Genomic DNA, 22825 nt, shown 5'->3' with positions numbered 1-22825 from the left:
TTGTTTTGTTTTTCAATAGCAGTAAAATGTGCAGTTTCTAATGTACTGAAGTTACTCAAGCTTAACTAAAGCACAATGAAGGCTAACATGGAAATAAAGACAGTACTAGGGAGAGTTTATTTACCTATGTATGTAAAAGTTGTTTATTCTTGGCATTAATATTGTAATTTCCTTTAAGCATCTAAACTTTGAAAAAAGGCTAAAATGACATTTCATCCCACCAGCTATATTTAATACGGTACTCTCCAAAAAAACAACAACAGCAACAATGCTGTAGGTTATTTTTGAATGCACTGAAAATAACCAGTTAGTTATTTACTCTAAGTCTAAGTCTAAGTATTTGTTACATTAAAGTAATTTTCACTGCCATGCCAAACGTCAGGACATTGTTTCCTCTACTTAAAGCGGTTACAGGAACCCCATGGAGCTTTGTCAGAGTGGTTAGTAAGAAAAGGACAACATGAGTGTGTATGGGTTGGCATTAAAGCAGTACAGGTGAACTCACACCTTCAGTCTGCAGCACTGGGAAAAAGTTTTATTTGGTTCATTTCCCAGAGCCCACTAAGTCATGAGAAGTGGAATTATTGATGGCGTTTGGATGGAGTTTTTATAGTTTGGCATCAGAGTGAGTCAAAGCACATCTGATTTATGTCCATCCCTATAATTCTAGCTGAATATGATGGATTTCCCTGTATTCTTTGCTTTAATTAATTTTTTTCTGCTTGTGTCCCTACATGTGCTGTATGAACACATTATTATTATTATTATTATTATTAGTCCAGACTTCACTGTTTTATGCAAGACTTTCCTGGCATTCGAACTGTTGTCTTTCAGATGTCAAGACAAAGATTGCATTCTCACTTCCAACCAGTCTGGGGGAAAGGAAGTTCTAACCTGCAATAGCAAGAGCTCAAGTTGTGTCCTAGTTCAGGTGATACAAAGGGAAGTCTCTCGGACAACATGAAGCACCAGACTGAACCGGCTCAGCGCTGCAACTACTGGTGCATTCAGAAGCTGTTTAAACATTTCCTAGTTCATCACCAGAAAGTTGCCCTCAAACAGCTGACAAATTGCAAATACCTGATGTTGCACTTCTGCACATTATAGACAACTGGAAAATAGTGTGCCAGAGTTTATGCCTACCTACCATTATTTAGATCCTGCTGTTGTGTTTTGATTTGTTTAATTAACATACTAATCTTGCAATACGACCTCATACCTAAACGACAGAGTAGGTCAGACGGTGTAGTCCCTCATTCGTCCAGGAGTGTTCTATCGTAGAAAAGGTTTCAGTCGTAGTCATCTGGACACTGTTTTCAGAATCAAGACGTTTCGGCTCCCATCCGGAGGTCATTCTCAATGTTGAGAACGTCTTGATTCTGAAAACAGTGTCCAGATGACTACGAGTGAAACCTTTTCTATGACAGAGTAGGTCGTTTGCCAATGACTCCCAAAACGACATATATGCCGGTACCAGCGATAGGTGTACCAGACCTTTGTCGTCATGGTAACAATAAACATGTATAAAATTAACTTTGATTTCTATGTATTAGTGTTATCTTATCACAGGCATTACAAACATACAGAGTTCATTTTCTTTATCAGTTCAGCTGTAGAGTAATTATGATTATAGTCCAATCTTCCAGCTAGTTGCTAGACATCTCTCTTATACTGCCCCCCTTTGGCAAACCATTGAAACCACATTAATAATATATGTGGAGAGAAATGATAGCACTGTCCATACATGTAGGTTATGTAGGTCAGACTGTTACATTTTGGAATGCGGTTCAAGATGTACAGGTTTGTTTTGTTGACACTGGTACATAAACATAAATATATCTGTCACATGAAGTATAGGGCAGGCTAACAGGGGCATCATTCAGTAAGAATGGACACAACATACAGTAGACAGAAGATTATACAATCTGTCTATAAATGGAAGCATAAATGTCAATACATGCATGCAGACTGTAAGAAAAAATAGAGAGTTAAACCTTAAAAGGCAACAAAAGGTTTAACACATTGAGTAGAAACAACATACAGCTGTATGAGCGCTGTGTTTGAGTCACACCAATGTACTGGCACTAGAGGGCAGTGAAAGCAAACAGAAGATTCTTACACCTCAAAATCACTTTTGCTTAGTGCAACACAAACAGAGAGCTACAGCTTCATGAAAGGCCCGAGATTGTATCTGAATATACAGCATTAGGGTGTGAGACGCCCTCCCCTTTGTATTGTTTGTAACACATTCTGTTGTGTTTGTGTTGCGTGAGAGTCGTTTGGGGTGCTGCAGTTTGATTACAGCTATTTCTGTAAGTGTGAAATTATCTTGTTCTTTTACTACACGTCCCATTGTAGTGGCAGGGGACAATTTGTGGCCATCATTATGCTCAACCAACCTTAGCATTTCTGTTTACAACTTTTGGTTGTTTTGGTGCACTGCAATACAAGTTAGAGCAATGTAGGTGCAGGGTATGGAGATAATGGAGATGCACTGCAAAATGAGAAAAGGAAAGGAAAGAAATGCAATAAAAAGAAAATGAAAAATGTTTTTGTGGTTTTCATAGCATACTGAAATGTGTAATTTATTATAATTAATTTGTCTTTCAAGTGTTAGAACAAGCCTAACAGATGAAAGCCATTATGCATTCGTGCCCAGCATTGATTTGACAGACGCTGTTTGGAGTAAATCCAAAGGAGCACAAAATGTTCTCAATTTGATAAATATTTGATCAAATTTCATATTAACAGCTTTCAAAACTGACATGTTTACAGTTGAACAGGCTGTGGTATAAACATTTACAACAAAATCATTGCTGGGTGTTTAAAGAAAACTAAAGTACAACTATCATTTTACAATGAGACGGCCAAGTAACATAATTTACTAAATTAACATTATTTTTTCTTCAGATACATTTTGTACTTTAGAGTTCTGCACATCAATAAAGAGCCACTCCCTGACACCATGGCTATCATAGTGCATCATTTCTTCACTGCTGCTTTCTGTGCATTTGATCCCCTGCCTCAGGCTGTGATTGGCCAAGACATCGCGGCCAGACAGGCTCAAATCCTCCCATTGGTTGGTGAGATATGGCACATAATCCTAAGCCTCTCTCGCCCTCTGAGGATTAAATTTGCTGTCCAGTCATCTTTAAGAAGTTTGCCCCACTGGTTAGGCTTGGATTGTGGAAAAGTAAAGCACAAACTCTTTACAAGCAATCTCTCATCACAGGAACATACAGCACTGAACCCAAGTGGTAAGCATTAGCTGGCTGTGAAGGAGATTCAGACCACGATGTTAAGCTATGGAAGTAATTACCGCTGTCAGGAAACAGAAGTCTGAACTCTCTTCCCTCTGACTGTCAAGGCTCGCTCTCACGCACTCCGGTGCTCTCCCGTACCATCTCTCTTGCTATTCAACTTTAATTCTATGCTTTCACTCTTTTCCTTTTTTCCTTTAACGTATCTTCCGCTATGCCTCAGTGTGTCTTCCTGGCTAAGGAAACCTGTATTGACTCAGTGTCAGTACCTACCACTGTTTGCCCTCAGCTTTGTTTTAGCTTGCTTTCTATCAGAACCCAGGCTTCATTCATCACAAATCTGTCATTTGCTGACAGTGAAAAGACTTCCAAACATTTAGGACAGTATTCTGTCACTTGAGTTTTCATAGAAATTCAGAGAAATTGCCTGAGAAGACATTATTGAGCTTAATTTGCTGCTGCCCCCTAATTGGACATAAAGTGATAAAAGGCATACATATTACAACTGCACATCCTTTGATGATGCTTTTTCACAAGCTCCCGATTTAGAAAGAGCCTTTCTACTTCTCTCAGCGACAGATGCTGGAGAAACCTTTGAGCTCAGGTTAAATACAGCATTTGGACCAAATATTAGAGTTATATATTGAAACTGACACACAGAGAACCGCTGATGTAACTGATTGATTGCTGGGAGTGAAACATGATCTCCATAAATCCATAATGCAGGTGTGGAATATATTTTAGATTTAGACCTTAGCATGAATAAAGTATGATAAAAATCTGAAATTTGAGAAACCAAAAGAATACAGAACCTGATCGTAATTCTGGCAAAAAAATGCTGGAAGTTATTAAGTGTTCTCATTTATGATTCACTCGTCCCTGCAGTCAGTGTTTGAAGTGCTGCTACTTTGATTTATATGCTTGATCTCTCCACTACGTTTGTCTCTAGCTTATTTGAAGTTCAAACGGATCAGTGCTTAGCAGCCGATGCACTTTCAACAGCAGCATTTCGATACTGCTTCTAACAATCTCTCAGTGAAGGCATGTTTTCACTATTGTCTTGCAATCTTCTGGGAAACATTACACAACTAAATAGGAATTTGTGTTGCAGCCTACGTAATGATAATTGGTAATGTGCTTGATGCTAAAAGAGGATATGTGTTTCTAACACAAACTAGAAAAAAGCTCGGAAGTATTCTGAACATTGCAAAATATGTGGGAAGAAAGATATTAACGAAGACTAATCTTGTTGCTGAATTTATAATTCTGTGCCAGTGGAGCTTTTTAAAGTCAGAGCTACACACTCCAAACACCGCTCTCACCTTATCCCTATAAATAACACCACTTTTATTTAAAACTGCCTGTAATTCCAATTCTGAAAATGTCATTAGTATGCATGAAAACATGGCGAGGCAAACCAGCATCATAGGGCTTTAGGCGTTTCTGAAAATAAAATCTGAGGTTTTGATTAATGTGAAAACAGTTTAACCACATTCATATCGGCATATGCACATAATCACCCAGCTGTGCCTTTGCTTTCCAGTGTGATCGTGTGCGTGAACCTATCACGAAATGCTGCAAAAAGTAGTAATCAATAAAGTATTGATTATCTTTAATGGAGGCAAAATAAATGAAACAGTCACAGCTAAAAGCATGCGATGAAAGGTCTGCCACATTTTGAATTTGTCTAATCTCATTTAGAGAGTTCAGTTCCAAACCAAGGGTAAGGTATTTTAGACCTGACTTCTAATCTATTTTATCATCTGCTGCTTATCTATGCATCCACCCACTCACACACAGAAAAAAAAACATTCAAATTCAAAGTGTATTCTGAAACACAGTTGTGGACATGCATTCTGTATATACTTCTATTATTTTTCTTCCTTATGAACTGGATTATGTGACAATAGCGTAAATTAGAAATGCAGCTTTTGTATGTGTATTCAGATGAAAAGGGTAGCAGTCAAAGGCAAAAGTTTAGGCAAGAAAGAGAGGTGAGGTTATGAGGTAGGATTACTTTTAGGCGGCTTAAGTTTTGGTTAAGGTTAGGTTGCATGAGAAAATGAATTAGGCTTAGAGTTAAAGTTTTGGTCATTGTTAAATAAGAGAAAATGTTCACATAAACACCCCACTCCCAGAAGACAATGTCTTGATGAGTTGGGGAATTAAAACTTGGTCACCAGAGATAAGACCAATTCAGACTGGAAATGGCAGGAGCACTCTGCCTGATTGACCAGCCTAGTGGAACTGTGTTTGAAAGAAGGCTTCTGTTGCTCTCTGTCCTCCATGTGGATCAGCATCGATTGGCCTTGTCTGGCCTCCTCTTGGTTAATTAGAGCATAGCCCTCACTAGACCATTAGAACAATGGATATGTTTATTTACAACTTTCCAATTTCATTTGTTTTCTACGTGAGCGATGAGGGAGATGCGGCTAAAAATAGATTTAAAAACAATCTGGACGGGGTGACTCTGAAAGCAGCCGTGTCGTGACAGTTTAGTGACTGATTGGTGCTGCTGATGAATGCTTGTTTGTTTGCTCCTGAGGCAAGTTGTGGCACTCAGAATTTGTTTGGCCAGTCAGAGAGGATATATGTCCTCAGTGGCAGGTTGAGGGTGAACACGCCAGCAATCCATGTCCACAGCACAGTCAAAACCAAGTTCACTCTTACTTTTTAGGTCATTAAGATGGTGACGCATCAACAGTTAAAAGTAATTAAGGCATGAAGTATTTGGTGCCACTGACTAAGCCCCTCACAGTGGAAAGTACTAATCCAGGGTTAGCAGCTATGTCTACTTGGCCACATTCTCTGACATAATAATACTTCAGCAATAAGGACTATGCTGTTTCTTGCGATTCCATTCTTCCAAAAAGATTCTGCCTAGAGTAATTCCCTCAAGCCCACAGCTAAAGCGAAACCTTCTGCACTATGCAGCAGAATTGTATTTTAAATGACAGGATAAAAAAGAAAAATGCTGGAGAACCCAGCGCCACAGCTACTGGGCCCTGTCACTCACTGTTAATTAAATACCATCAGTTGTTCCATGGATCTTCCATCTTTCTCTTTTCTGGACAAACACCATTAGACCAAGCAGACAGGCAACATCAGGTGGCCTCAAGTACATCCACTCACACAGTCACGCTGCATTTTCAAAGGGAATCTTCACAGTCAAATTATTTCAGTTTTTAATTTTTCTCATGTGCTTTGTTGCCTCTAATGAATTCTCAGGTCATTGAAAGAGGAGAACAAGCCTGCCTGCGGCTGATGTTAATAGAAATAATGTTTTGTATAATGTCTCTGCACTTTAAACGGTATTGGGAGAACATTAATTGTAATGTGCTTTTGTACTGTGTGTGTGTGTGTGTGTGTGTGTTGCATTTATGATGTGAGTGAGTTCTCGTCAGGCAGTTCATCTGGAGTAGGAGTATCTTGTTTCATCTCACAGCCAAAGAAGGATAAAGGAGTTATAAGAATTCAATGAAGCTTCTTTAGGGCACTATATTCTGTGACACTTTACAATAAGTAACTACTCACTTTTTTCTGTATCGTTTTGTAAAGTGTTTCCCTATATTGTCTACTGTCAGAATGCCTTGGGTTTTAGGAACGATTAGACATTAAAACTTAGAAGTAAATAGTCAATTAATGGAAAGATTTCTGTAATGAAATACTCACTGAACATCAGTCTGCCTGTGTGTATCAGTCTCTTTTCTGTATACTGTAGGTCTCCCTTGAGTCTGATTGCCAAAATGACTGACTTCTCTAATCAAATCCTGCCCCGGATAATTTACTTCAGTTTGTATATTTGAAATATTGTGATGGAAATACCAATCTTAACATGCTGTCAGGGGTAATCTAGTTTGTATAGTGGCTATTGGTTTTAGTGTCTCAAGTGCAACAAACACAATTCGATTTTTTAAAATGTAAGATTTTCTTTAAAATTCAAGAAATATGAGCATAGTTTTCAATCAGTAGTTCAGTTTTTCAGTAAAGTTTTTCATAGTACGATATGCATCATGATAGGTAATTATACACTTCTCTGGGATGAGGTTTGAATTTAAATGCACTGAATGCATTATGTAGTATGTTTTTCAGAATTCTCAACTTTCATTTTCTTGTGAGTTGACGCAAGGACAACCGATATATATATATATATATATCGGTTTGAAAACAACCCTGTCTTTCTAGTTTTTTTTTCATCCCTCAAGTAACTTTGTTCATTATTTCCATATACTGTGACTTAAACATACCACTGAAATGTTATATGTCCTTAGAGGAACCAAAGGCCCTTTGAAAGACTTCTATAAAAAGACTATAAAAGTGTGAAAACATCCTCACCTCTCACCTCTCTCCCTGTGTGGCTCGATGCTAACTTTAGTAACAAAACGCACTGGTGTGCATTTCCACAAATGCCACATTGGGAGGGGCTGTGTGTGGTTCGCGGTGCCGGTGGGATAGGGTGACTTAGAGATCAAAGGTCAAGACAACTGTGACAGATTCCCAACTGTGACACTGCGTCTGGGTGCTGGGTTAGTTGACTTCGGAAGCAAATAAAATACCACTTGTAAGAAAGCAGGACAATGATAGATACCAGTAGTTTAGGATGAGGTACAAATGAGGATGCATGATTAGTGCATGAGAGTGTTTATGTGTCTGAGTATGAGTATGTGTATTAGAGTGCATGCATGGGTTTTATAGATATGGGCTTGTTTGTGTACATATGGAGGATGCGAAGTGCTGCTGGGTCACCCAGTGTGACAGAGAAACTATTTGAGGCCTTTGCCTTTGATGTCTGTCCAACAACACAGCATGATCTTCTTCTGTGGGCTGTTGGGTTGCTGGTGGTGTGGAGGCAAACAACATTTCTGTGCAGCCCTTTCATTTCCCATCATATTCAAATTGAAGCTCGCTACAAATTTCTACTCTTTTTGTTTCATTTTCTCTGCCAGTGACTTGCTGGCGCTCAGGAAGAATGCTCATTTAAGTCACACTTCATTTACTGTAAATTGATGAGAAACCTACAGAAGCCGAACATCTTTCTAAAAATGTAGCTTTCTCTTCTCTTACTTTGTTCTTTTAAGCCTGGTGATCTTTTTGAAATATTTAAAGGCATTATTCCATGAAATGCTGAGGGAAAATGTCTTTAAAACATTTTCATTATATCTGCTTGCAGGATTGTGGATTCTGTTATTTGCTCGTGTTTTACACTAAGTTTATCTACTTATCACTCTTATGATAAAGATGTACTTCTTTTTACTCTCCCGTCCCTCTTACCTCCATCTCTCCCTCTGAGCCATGTCTCCAGTCATGACCCAGGCCAGCCGATTCTGTGGCCAGCTGAAGGCAGGCAGTTCCTCCCAGAGGACTGACAGTTTGGTACATTGTTTGGGAACCATGACAACAAGTGGTCATGACCCTCAGGTTTGGGCAGTGAGAAACAGTCTCCTCTGGAAGGCGTAATTAAGAGCCCATGGGTCCACAAATTGGGAACGATGTGGGAAAAAGAAGGGGGACAGAGCAGAGCAGAGGAGGCAAGCCGCCAGGGAGTTCAAGTTAATGTGATGTCACTTTGTACCTGCCTCTCTGAGGTCTCACAACCAAACCACTAAAGACCAGCTCTGAGCTAAACATCCTGCTGCAGCAGTGACTGATTCAGTCCACATACAAACTGCATCTTTTCACAAGCCCCTTATTGCTAGCAGCACTATCTGGGTGTATTGATATCCTATAAGCCTATGCTTCACTGGAAATAAGTGTACAGCACAATTGAGTACATTCTGCCATTTCCTTTCCCCACACGGTATACTCTATCAGCTTGATGCACACAAAAGCACAGATGACTCATTGGCCAATGTTTTTTCTCCATTGGGTGGAGTCTGCATGTCCTCCCGTGTTACCGTGGGTTCTCTCCGAGCACTCTGATGTACAATGCCTGCAAAGCTGCCATGCACTCGGAAACCTGACATGGGAATGACATCTTTGCACTGAATCGAAAGCATGCAGCTGTATTGTATTTTCAGCTTTTTCTCACACAAATATGGTGTTTTTGGAGAGGAGACGGTTTGTTTGAGAACAGAGAGCAAAATCCAAGAGACACATACAGTAGATGCCAAAGTCGATCATGAATCAAGCAGTACAATACTGCTACACATGCTTTTCTTGTCAAATTAGGTTGTAGGAAGTGGCAAGTGTGCCACCTAAAATGCAGACACAATTTGGAGTTACGGCAGTGCAGAGTACCAGGCCTTCTTGGGGTCCCTGGGAGGGGTACTAGACAGTGCACCGCCCGGGGACTCCGTTGTTCTACTGGGGACTTCAACGCCCACGTGGGCAGCGACAGTGCCACCTGGAGAGGGGTAATCGGAAGGAACGGCCCCTGATCTGAACCCAAGTGGTGTTCAGTTGTTGGACTTCTGTGCTAGTTGCAGTTTGTCCATAACTAACACCATGTTCAAGCACAAGGGGTGTCCATCAGTGCATCGTGGCACCAGGACACCTAGGCGGAGGTCGATGATCGACTTTGTTGTCGTATCATCTGACCTCCGCCGCGCGTGTCTTGGACACTCGGGTGAAGAGAGGGGCGGAGCTGTCAACCGATCACCACCTGGTGGTGAGTTGGATCCGCTGGCAGGGGAGGAAGCCGGACAGACTTGGCAGGCCCAAGCGTATCGTGAGGGTCTGCTGGGAACGTCTGGCGGAGCCCGCTGTCAGCAGGGTCTACAACTCACACCTCCGGAGAGCTTCTCCCAGATCCCGGGAGGCTGGGGACATTGAGTCCGAGTGGACCATGTTTTCCACCTCCATTGTCGATGCGCGGCTCGTAGCTGTGGTCGCAAGGTTTCTGGTGCCTGTCGCGGCGGCAATCCCGAACCCGGTGGTGGGCGCCGGAAGTAAGGGATGCCGTCAGGCTGAAGAAGGAGTCCTATCGGGCCTTGTTGGCTCGTGGGACTCCCGAGGCAGCTGACAGGTACCGGCAGGCTAAGCGTGCTGCAGCCCGTGCGGTCACAGAGGCAAAAACTCAGGATTGGGAGAGGTTCGGAGAGGCCATGGAGGAGGACTATCGGTCGGCCTCAAAGAAATTCTGGCAAACCGTCCGACGGCTCAGGAGGGGAAGCAGTGCTTCACCAACACCGTGTACGGTGCGGGTGGAGAGCTGTTGACCTCGACTGGGGATGTTGTCGGACGGTGGAAGGAATACTTTGAGGATCTCCTCAATCCCGCTGTCACGTCTTCCGAAGAGGAAGCGGAGGCTGGGGACCGGAGGCGGACTCATCCATCACCCTGGCCGAAGTCACTGAGGTTGTTGGCAAGCTCCTTGGTGGCAAGGCTTCAGGGGTGGATGAGATCCGTCCTGAGTATCTTAAGTCTCTGGATGTTGTGGGACTGTCTTGGCTGACACGTCTCTGCAACATCGCGTGGCGGTCTGGGACAGCGCCTCTGGACTGGCAGACCGGGGTGGTGGTCCCTCTGTATAAGAAGGGGGACCGGAGGGTGTGTTCCAATCACAGAGGATCACACTTCTCAGCCTCCCGGTAAGGTCTACTCCAGGGTACTGGAGAGGAGAATTCGTCCGATAGTCGAACCTCGGATTCAGGAGGAGCAGAGTGGTTTTCGTCCCGGTCGTGGAACACTGGACCAGCTCTATACTCTCCATCGGGTGCTCGAGGGTTCATGGGAGTTTGCCCAACCAGTCCACATGTGCTTTGTGGATCTGGAGAAGGCATTCGACCGTGTGCCCCGGGCGCTTTGTGGGGAGTGCTCTGGGAGTATGGGGTCCGGGGCCCTTTGTTAAGGGCTGTCCGGTCCCTGTATAACCGAGCAGGAGCTGTGTTCGCATTGCCGGCAGTAAGTCAGACCTGTTCCCGGTGCATGTTGGACTCCGCCAGGGCTGCCCTTTGTCACCGGTTCTGTTCATAATTTATATGGACAGAATTTCTAGGCGCAGTCAGGGGCCGGAGGGTGTCCGGTTTGGGAACCACAGGATCTCATCTCTGCTGTTTGCAGATGATGTTGTTCTGATGGCTTCTTCAAACCAGGACCTGCAGCATGCACTGGGGCGGTTTGCAGCCGAGTGTGAAGCAGCTGGGATGAGAATCAGCTCTTCCAAATCTGAGGCCATGGTTCTTGACCGGAAAAAGGTGGTTTGCTCTCTTCGGGTAGGTGGGAGTCCTTGCCTCAAGTGGAGGAGTTCAAGTATCTCGGGGTCTTGTTCACGAGTGAGCGCTATTATGGAGCCACATGGAACTTAATGTGACTTTTCTTAGTTTTTTGCTGCAGAGCTACTTCCTCATTTTTCAGAACTGATGAATTATATTTCTGAGGCTGAGATTCCTTTTGGAATTTAAATTTGAAGAACAATGTGACGTTAGTCACACTTTCCTCATTTTCAAACTGTAGTATATTTTACTGACAATTTGCAATACTTCATCATTTCACAAATTAGCAATCACTCATTTTCCTTTCCCCTGTGGGGCACAGGTTTTGTGTGAATTAGCTATTCTTTTTCTTTGAGAGCAAAATAGCAAAAACACTTATTCAATGGTTGAAATTATTCATGATGATTAAATTCTTGGTCACCAGAGTTATTGGACCCAAAAAATATAAAATTATATTAGTTAGTTAGTCATGTTGAAATTCAGCATTAAAAGTTGAATTCCATACACATGTTAAAGGCATGTGTATGTTAGGATTGAACTTTCCTATTAACAGTGCTTTGAGTCACTAGAGCGTCTTGCAGTCTCATTGTCAGTGATAACAGAAATAGCATGAAAAAGTTTCAAGCTTTTCTAGCTGCTGTGTAACAGCATGCCCTATCAGTGCCTAACAGTAAGGCAAATGTTTTAATATCAGTTTATATAGTTCATGAATGTAATCGTTTACAGAATTGAAGCCACAGAGACACTAATCTAAAATGACCTTTACTTAATCAGGAAAAATCACCTTCTTCCCATCAGTTTGTCTTATCTCTGTCCAATTCTTTCTCATTATCTCTCTGTCTCTCTCACTTTGTGCTCCACTCTTGAGCCTTCTGTCTGTCACAACTTCCTTGCATTTTCACCCTATCTGATTCCATCACACTGAGAGCCAAAGCCTTTAAACCCATTAAATCCTTCCCAATTCAATTTCAGGATGGCGACACTGCCTTGTGTGCTGCTGCCAACTTGGACTGTGTCGTAGACAGGGCCCCAAGATAATCCCAGACCCCTCCAGGTTTGCTAATCTGGCGATGCTTCCTGGGTAGGCAGGAGCAGATGCTTGGATATTCTGTTCAACTCTGCTGTGACATGAGACCACCCCCTCAGGCCTCTGCAGCTGGGCAAAGTTTATCATGCCCATATGTGGCTGCCGTCAGGTGCCTTTATGGAGCGGTGGACTGGGACATTTAATCGGTTTGAGAATTAAATGGGACTACGGTAGCCTACACCTACTGCTACACCCAGCTGGCTTTCATTCTTCAGATGTAAACAAAACACTCACTGCTTACTTTTGGAACTTGGTACAGAGAGATTTGGCTCCCTGCAATCCTGAAATAAACCCTAACCGACACACGGATGGAATCCACTGCTGCAGGTAAAACATGTGAGTGTTTATAGTTTTTTTGTTTTTTTAATTTTCCATTTGGGATGCAAGGACATAACATAAATGAGATTTGACAGTACTCATGCAGGGACTTAATCAAATACCTACATCAATTTTCTTAGATGTTTGTACCGTAATATGAAAATAAGAAAATCCAATTAAATTATCAACATGTACAAATATATGTCCTGTATACCTTGATATTATGTGATATTATTTGCGTCTGTGTGTAAACACATAAAGTTGCTTGGTAAAGAGAGACTTAGTGGCGTGCCTGTCTTTCAACAGTGAGAAGAGTTAACAGATTATTTTCCCCCTGAGCTACACTAACTATGCCAATTTTACAGCTTGCTGAGCACTACCCTTATCTACCTCAGTTCATATCTCTCTAAATTGTCAGACAATCCAAATTCCTGTCTGTGCCTTATCAGCTATGTATCAGTAAGTAGTGGAATAGAAGTAGTAATCTACAGAAAGCAAGACAACCTTTTCCCAGTTGACGGACCCTCGGGCTAATCCGATTGCAATCTGTTAGTAAACAGTCTACTTTTCTAACTTCACTGTTTTTCTGATTTTGTGATTGAGAATTCCCTCAGGTAATGCACCCGATAAGGCAGTGACACCACATCTGAACCAAATCGACAACAATTACAGAAGAGCTTTTAAGCACAACTAATGTACCTTCCTAACACAGGGAGACAATTTCAGGCTAGAGATTCACTAAAATGGAAAAAAAAAAAATAACTCTCTGGCAAGCTTCAAAGCAGAGCAAGGTCGAAAGGTTAAAATTCAAACTAACATACCTTGCATAACATAGACTTTACGATCCTCTTACATTTTTGATCAAAATAGTACAAATACCAAGTACAGATACAAAGTGCAGCTCTGCGGCTCCTGCAGGCTCTGAGATGATTTTTTAACCAGAAAATGTTCTTTGGGACTTCAATCGCAAGTCTTTTTTGTCAATGGCCTCGGGCTTTTTCAGCACTTTTTTTAAGCACGGTAACCATGTGTATTGAATGAGCATAGCACTTGAACCAGAACCTTTTTTTATTAAATTAGTTTTAGAGTGGACAAGTGAAAACTTATTGAAAGAGTGAGAGGTCGGGTTTGCAAAACTTGATCAGTGTACAGTTTTAAAAAAATGTAGTTCGATAAAATTTCTAAAAGTATTGTGAACTGAGAAGCACTTTGTGTCAAGGTGTGAACAGTATATTAAATATATTACACACAGATTTCATCAGCAAGTAATGGGTGACTTCTGATGTAGTGTACATGGACACGTGACTCTTATCACAACTTTCAAACTAATGTATTTCAATTGGAAGTATCTTTCACCACGTTTTTTTTTCGGTCAAGTTAGCAATAATAAATATACAACATGCAGTTAGACTTTCAAAATAAAGCTTGCTGAGAAACATTTCAGGTGACGGTTGCAGTTTGGTTAGGTTTAGGCACCAAATCTAATTGGTGAGGTTTAGGAATAGATCATGGTTTGGGTTAGAATAAATACTTCCTTAAAACAATCAACGCTGACTATTGGTTTCACACGGGAAACAAACCCCGGTCTCTAACCCTGGTACTACGTCCTTATTAGTTTGAAAGTCTTGCTGAGTGTCCATGCACACAAATCCTATAGATTACATTTTGTGATTATTTCACGAACTGCCGTGAGACTGGGTTGTATGATCACCTGAGGTGCTGTTTTCCTGCCGCTTTAGCTGACCTGCAGAGTTTCACAGCTGAGGAATCAAAACAGATAAAAACAGTCCCTGTATTGCAATAGCTCAGCCTACAACCACCTGCAAGCAGACGTCTTCCTGCTCAGGCATTTATGAGCCGTTGAGATTGCAGGATTTTATTTGTGGCTGGCTCAGTGACTGAGAGAACCGACTGGACAGCGAGCTGAAAGACAGCAGCTGGCAGCTACTTACATCAACACTGATCCTCAGAAACCCCAGACATACAGACATACAGACAGACAGACAGACAGACAGACAACAAACACAGCCAAATCCTTAACAAAGGAATGTTTTTAAAACTTCAAATGCTAAAACATGCACAGTGGGAGAGAAGAGATTCGGCCACCGAGATATTTGCATAATGTAAATACAATGTATAATATAGCTACAGTATTATGCAGTCCTTGGAAGCTTCCACTGTGCATGATGTTGTTGCTTTAGCTTTCCGGCATACAGCTGATCACTGGTTAAAAGTTCCAAGATGTTTGTGTCTCTTTGTTTCATTGCTGTTACTTTTTCGAAAGCTGTAAGCTAACAGCTATCCTCATCTTAAATAAAAACATGCTAACAATTCAAAAGATAAAAAGAGATCAAGTGAGAGAAATGCTAATTTTGTTTTACACAAAAAACATTTGGTCAGTTTGGAAGAAGTCAGATGTTGAAGATCACAACACACACAGTATTTCCAATAGCTTTAAGTCAAGAAGCTTACAATATACCGTGCATGTCCATTCAACATCATGGAACAAACATGTTTTTTGTTGTTGTTTTGAATTTTGTGTAAGTTTGATTTCTTTGAATTGACTTTAAACTTACCAATACTCCAAACAACTTCAAAAGTGGGTCATTTCCAGTGCCAAAATTAAATTAAGTATCCCATACTGTCCCATCTGCACCCAGCCTCATTAATTATTACTTTTCCCCAGCCTCAGTTATCCCTCTTCAATTAAGTATTCATAAGCCCTGTAATGATTAACAATATGTTTTGGGCTAATCTCTATGTAAATTAAGGGAGCTTTGTAAGAGATGCCACTTATCTGCACACATTACTAAATACTCTTTATTGACCTCCTCGGGTTCAGTACTACTAGTAAAACTATGAAGATAAGAGAGAGAAAGTTAGGCCTGCGCATAAAGGTTTTTGCCATCACCTCTGCTCCCTCTAGAACAACCTTACAAGGCACTAAAATGCAACTCAACACTTCACAGAGCAAACAAATGTTATGTTAACATTCAGTGTTTCTCACCAAAACGCATTGTGTGTATCCTTGAGTTGTAATAAACATGTTGAATGCATTTCCTTCCTCTTAAAACATTTGCAAAGCTATTTTTTTAATATATTAAATCCTTGTGCACCACATTTACTTGCTATTAGTCTTCTTCTCTGCCTTTGCCGACTTGTTGCTACACTGCTTTGCACACTACCACCACCAAGCTTGCCCGTGCCTGTGCATTATAGAAACAAAACAGGGACCCACTCATAAAAGCATTGCTCCATAGCGCTACTAGTGGTCAAAAACTCCACAGGGTATATTTAAAAGCCTCTTCTGTATGTAAATAAATGTAGGTTTTGAAAATTTCTGATCTTGGCACATCCAGCAGTAATCTGGGATAAAACTGTTGATCCTGACAGCTGTGCTTTGATGACCGTAGCTTTGTCACCTAATATGGACGAACGTTGTCATTTAACTTTTGCTGAATTTCTTGGAATCAAATCAATTTATGTGGTTTATGTTGGACATAAAAGAGCCATCATTCATCAGCTTCAAATTCAGGCTTTCGTAATGATACAAAGTGACTGAACCACTGGATAGACGTATGTAAGAGGGTGTAAATAATCCAAATGTAAGGCTTTGTTATAGATTAGGAAAATAAAATGGCTCAAGTCTTTGTTTGGGCCAGAGGACATTCATTATAAAGAGCCAAACATTATCCATATCTACCTTCACACAAACAAGACGAAGAAAGACAAGGACATCTCATTTTGAGTTGTTTGAAAGGATGAATGCATTTCTTTGACAGTATTTCACAGGGAGAAAATGCATTATTAAAAGATGCTGGGATTTGAATTAACAGCTAAAAAGAGTTGGGTGACATTGTAAGTCAGTGTGACTTCAGAAATATAAAATGTTTATTCTTGAAAGCACACGTCTACAGTTTCTTGCTTTGCATGCCTAAATGGATGAATTGCTTAGAAATTTCACAAAATTGGACTCCAAACAACTGTGTTACGAAAAGCCATTATCAGGTCAGGGGAGGGTGGTTCCTGCATGTGTCATTGTGTCATGACATTGACAGAGATGAAATCTACCTAGCTAGCAATGACATGGCGGAATGACCAGTTCTGCAGTCTTCACACGCCAGCGCAAAGATCCACCTGCCACTTTTGATATTCAGTCCTGTGGACACGCTGAACCCTGGGGATCCGGTTTATCAACTTCCCGCATAAACATAAACACAAGGTGAAAAAGGAGTCACAGCACCCCTAAGGCCTCATCATCTGCCTTACCACACCTAAACCAGAATGGTCCCATTTCACAGATCATGAGCAAATATTCATATATACTTTCCGGGCAAGCTGTGAGGAAGATTGCTGGGTTTCCCTTTAGCCCCTTTTCAATGCTGTTTCCCAGTGTGGATCCCTCTACTGGGGATTTCCTTTGTATACCATCTGTCTTCTAGGGTGTGCTTTTACAGGCCAAATGGAGATCGATCCTTCAGTAGGCCAAATTGAAAAGAAATTGGGGAACACTGTGATGCGCGCTGAACATGACACATTCACTGTATAACAAAATCCAATCATAATCATGTGGTGGTACGGAAATGGTGACTGTCAGTATGTGTGGGATGGGAGCAGGTTGATGGGACAGAGAGAGAGACAGACAGAGAGACAAAGACCACCTATCAGTTTCCCCTCCAGCATTAAGTTGTCCTTCTCGTCTCCACTGAATGAGCAGCTTGTCACAGAGGAACTAATTAAGACAGCAACTTGTACAGTTCTGCTACTATTCAGCATCTGTCCCATTTGCATTTGAGAGCTGTTTGAAGGCAGTAATTCAGCAAACAAATCCTTGTTTCTCAGCAGCACACCCACGTTAGCTCACCTACGGGCCTGGAAAAGACAGCTCCTCTCATCCTCATCTTCAGGCCCATAACCTCGTTTCCAAAGTGCTTCCACGGGAACTGAGTCAAGTGACAGAAATATTTAAGATGCACACATTTTCCAGCCCTCTTCTTTTTAACTTTACGTGGCACTTAAAGTCGGGCCTGAAAAAGTAATTGCTTTATCCCCATGCAAACAGCCTGTTATGGAAAGAAATGCTAAATATTACTTTTTTTGACTGGACTCCAGCTTTCAAGCATTTGTTCCATGTTGGATCTGACAGTTATTATCATATTACACCAGCGTTCCAAGGTTTCCAAACTCAATTGCAGAAGCAAGTTGTTTTCATTGTGCATGCAGACCAGACAGACAGTAGTAATGATGTGACAGTCCCCTGCCTGCATGTGCACAGCAGGCTATTGATCGCAGAAGCAATGTTGTTTCCTTTCGCCCACTTTAAAAATATGACCACAGGTTGCTGACAAGGTGGATTTTGCCTGAAAGGTCTCAAGTTGTTGCTCTACTTCATTTGCATTAATTTGCATCTTGTTTGATATCAGAGTGAAAACTTGGTACATGCAATACACTGTCAAGCACAGACAAAATCCTAAATTGATATTGACAATAATAAGTGAATTAACTTTTGTGTTGTGGCTGCTCAACTTTGACATTAAGATCATATTTTTGAGACATTACTTTTACATACTTTTACATGCACTTAATTTTGAATATGTCATATCAGAACCTTTTAATTTAAATTTAGTATATCTATATTTTTTGTTTGTTTGTTTTGGTCAAGACAGCTCTAGCACTTCATATGGTCAGAATATCCTCCAGTTAAACACAGGTCATGACTAAAGCCTGGAACATCCTTCAGCATCTGCAAACTGGAACAGAGGCTTTGTGCACAGATGTTATGACGTTAAAAAGAATATTTAACAAAAACAAGATGAACGGAGAAAAAAATATACTCTGCCATGTTAGAGGATTTTTTTGTTAGGCGTTAGCCCAACTTTACAACAAAACAAACAAGCAATCAGCATTTGTTTAATGCAAAGGACCACAGGGATTTTGCTCACGTTAGCTCCAATGCAAACACGCCACACTTACTGAGAAACCCAAACTCTGCATCCCTTCTCAAGAGTGTTTACATACTTACACATACATCTTTCAAGAATGTGTCATGCATCAAGATTCTGCACTTAGCAACTAAGCTGGCAACTAAGTGTTTAAAAAATAAACTCTGGTGTCATCAAATGGAAGAGGGAGGCATTTGGCTATCCAGTATTCTCTCACTGGCTGCTGCAGCAGTTTTCATTTTGCTTTAAATGGTACGATACTGTAAGTGAGATCAAAATGTGGACAATTAGAGTCAGTCCCAACTTCAACAGTGTCCAGTATTTGTCCTATATTTATGCAGGGTAGGTTAGCTGAGCATGCATGCTCTTTTACAACAACACCCTGTTTACAGATGGTATACACTTCAACGAGTTTACAGTTGTACAAGAAGAGAATAATAACAAGTCTCTCTGTTCGTCTGCTGGTCTACAGTGTTTCTATTAGAGTTAGTCAGCCCCAAATATGTCTAGTAAGCCCCAACCTACAGGAGTTTCTGCTGGCTCGTGTTTTGCTGTCACAGAGAACTGGAAGTGGAAAGGAGAGAATAGCTTAGGCTAATGCCGTATCAGAGGATCATGCACCCCAAAAGCTAAAAATGTTAACAGAGAAAATCTCTTCAACTTCTGCGTCCAGTGTGTGAATATGTGACTGAAAAGCAAAATGAAGAACTAGCATTTCGAGCCAACTCAAACTCAAAAACGTCATTGGACAAGCCACAAAAAAGTGAGCAGAGCTACCGGACACATAGCCATGGTAAACTGAGTGCTAGGCATCGGCCCAGCCATAAGTCACAGTTATATCAACAGATTGTTTTGAAAGCCCCCTGAAAACTTGGTTTCAAGTCTTAGGTATTTCTCTATAACATTAGACATTCATGACTAAATAAAGCAACAATCAAAGCTGAAGTTTGGAGGGGAAAAAGCATCCTTACAGTAACAGCAACATGAGCAAACAACTCCACAAATGTCTTCACATTATTATTGGACTGTTGCTAAACTCTGATTGCGTGACATAACCTTTTTCTAACGGAGCCCCGCCCACTACATACCAGTGAGAAAAGTAAGGAAAAAAACAAAACTGTGGCAGAATATTCTGTTCATGTACAGAAGGACCATATCATGCAGACGTTTTCAGAGCCTTTGAAGATGTTAAAATTGATATTCCAAAAAGACATTGTTTTGCTTGTTGTTTGTTTTTATACTATTGTTTTTATTTATCAAGGTAACTGTGGTTTTATTTTGATTTCAAAACATGTTAAATATGGTATATGTACATATAATGTGTCAAATTGTTACCTACATTAAAATTACTTTTCTAATAACTGTCTCAAATGTGAGGAACAATATAGCTTATCACTATTAACTCCTGAAGCTAACTCCTTCTAATTAAAACACTATGGACTAATGACGTGTATTTTCACATAGAGATCTTGCCTACGGTGCATTTCAAGGTAAAGACACTTGACAGCGACACCGTGAGGCCACAGGGGATGGGAGGGCGGGTGGAGGAGGAGTATGGGTGCGCACAGCTCGGGTTTGTAGCATGGGCACTAGAGCAACGGTGTAACCGATCCCAGCTGCTGCCGTGGGGGAATGAGAGCTACTCCCGTCCCCTTTGGGTTGGTCACGTGTCCTCGGGGAGCGTTCAGATTGGGGAGCACGTCTCGAAAGAGTGGGAGCGCACCGTTGCGCACAGCCGAGTTGTACAGCAACATCTTAAACAAGCGTTAATGATCCGGCAGCGAATCAACCGAATCAGTTTTGTTTTGGGGCGTTGTCATATACACTCCACTGTGGTGTGTGATACACAGATCGTCAGGCACTGGCACAGTGTGTGTGTGTGTGTGTGTGTGTGATCCCTCAGTCACTGACTCGTCAAAACTTCTGCGCTTACCAACTGTGATCTTCACATTGTTGCCAGCCACCGCTACAAGTCGACATTCGGAGCTGTCACTGCGAACCGAGGTAGGCTGTGCTTCTTTCCTGTGGTTTTTGAAGGAATAGATAGAGTAACGTGCACACTGGCTAAACAAAAACACTGTTGGTTTGTGCACTGTGCAAGGCTATTCAGTGTGAGGCGCGGGATACCGGGTTGCATTAGGAATAACCAACCATATCAGCTGTTTACGAGTGTATGAAAAGCTTTTCCCCTCGCACAGAAACAAGCAAGATGAAAACAGTGAGTGTGTGACTGATCTGGTGATTTGGAAAACACGAGCGAGGGAGAGAGAAAAGGTGCCCTCGCAAATCTCTCATGCGGTGCGTCAGTATTACATCATGGACTTCATATTCATGCATTTATCTTTATTTCAAAAGGGCCTATAGACCTGTTAGAGTGCTGAAACTACACTAAGTATGAGACTGACAGGTTCTCTTTGGTATCTGGATGATATTTCTATAAAGTTGATTTGCTGAGTGAGATCTTTTTATGGCATGTTAAGCGGCACTGGATGATTCTGAGGCTTACTGAAAGTATTTTCACGTTTCCTGCAACCATCAGTTCTGTCATAATGTAGTAGTAGGCTACTATATGGATCCTGGGGACTGACCTGACAGTTTACTCCCAACCACGCCCCTGCCAGCCAGAGCAACAGTAAGACATACAGTAGTGTAGGTGCTAAGCATTTTCTTCATCCATGAGGACTAAAGACATTTGTATTTTTGTATATTTTTCATCATAGAGACAATTGGTGTTGTCATAGCTATAAATGCATGTTGTTTTATATATATATAAAATACAGAAAAATAGAATATCAATATTATAGTAGTACTGTAGGAGACACAATAGAGTGAAGCGCATCACCATAAACTCACTAACAAATACAACAGGATCCCTACACAGTCCCAATAGGGATGTTACATCATTTTGTTGCTCTGACAGTATGTCAGTATGATTATTGTGGAGACAGTGCTGCAGGTGACAGTGGAGGCACTGTGGCTTTGGCTTCAGAAAAGCAGAGTGTAAAATGTCAGCTCCACATCAATAATGCAGGATACCAAAACAATGTGAAGCAAGAAAGAGCGGTACAGTATTGGCAAGTATTGGCCCCTGTCTGTCCCTTTCTCTAAATGTGCATTTTGACACTATTGAATAACAAATTATATGTTCAAATGTAATTAAAGTAATTACTAGAAATCCAAATTATTACATTCTAATCCCAGTATAGTCCCACAGTCAAACACATATGCTAATACATGGTGTGCTCCAATGTGTGATATTCTGTCAGAGCCATGTTGACCACATTTAATGCGCTGAGATGGCTATTATACTACAGAAACTGGTGGTTCACCATTTTATATATAATATTATTTATTTTCCCACTCTCTCTCTCTCTCTCGCGCGCTCTCTTGCTCTCTCGCTAATGCATTATCACTGTGGTTAATGAGACAGGTCTCAGCGCATGGGGCCCGACCCTCTCAGAAACAGCGCTGCTAGTTGGGTGAATACAGCTGACACCCTCATTCATCATGCATCTACAGGGTGCTGCCTGCTCTCGCAGTCTATCCATGTCTGCCCCTCTCTTGCTCTCTCTCTCTCTCTCTCTCTCTCTCTCTCTCTCTCACTCCCTAGTTGCACCCTTGGATGATAATTATTAAGACATTGTAATGACAATAGCAGTGCCTTTTTCTAGGGGAAAGACAAGGCGGCAGTTTCTACATGCTGGGATGATTAAAGCTGTGACAGAGGGTTGGCATTCTGTGTTGATGCTGCAGCTGCAATGATTTCCAAGAATAAATGTAAACACCTACTGTACAGTGGTATACCTGGTTGACTCTCTGTAGCTTGAAGCAAGTTTACGTCTCTGCTAGCCGATTTGTGAAATTTCTGCAAATCAGAGGTTGAAGTATCTTACCTGAAGCAATGACACTATTATGATTGTGCCAAAATCATAAATCCCACTGCTGGCATGCCATACCAAAGCCATCATGCAATATTAAAATGCTAGATGTAATTGACCCACATATAGTGAAACTTAACACCTATACATAATTAGTGCACTCTTGATTAAAATGTGTTAGCTTGGT

The 22825-nt window shown here is 41.3% G+C and overlaps 1 protein-coding gene across 2 annotated transcripts in view; it reads left to right on the top strand.

Annotated features, from left to right (window-relative positions):
- Positions 1-20333: 20333 nt before the first annotated feature.
- Positions 20334-22825, top strand: part of mid2 (midline 2) — a 140971-nt gene continuing 138479 nt past the window's right edge. For both annotated transcript variants that reach the window (XM_044205238.1, XM_044205239.1), the window contains exon 1: positions 20334-20764. The gene's annotated coding sequence lies outside the window, so the exon portion shown is untranslated. The remainder of the gene's footprint in view (positions 20765-22825) is intronic.

This window comes from Siniperca chuatsi, linkage group LG8, assembly GCF_020085105.1.
Source record: "Siniperca chuatsi isolate FFG_IHB_CAS linkage group LG8, ASM2008510v1, whole genome shotgun sequence".
NCBI lineage: Eukaryota > Metazoa > Chordata > Actinopteri > Centrarchiformes > Sinipercidae > Siniperca > Siniperca chuatsi.
The sequence above is the reverse complement of the archived record's forward strand: the minus strand, read 5'-3'. Positions and strand labels throughout refer to the sequence as shown.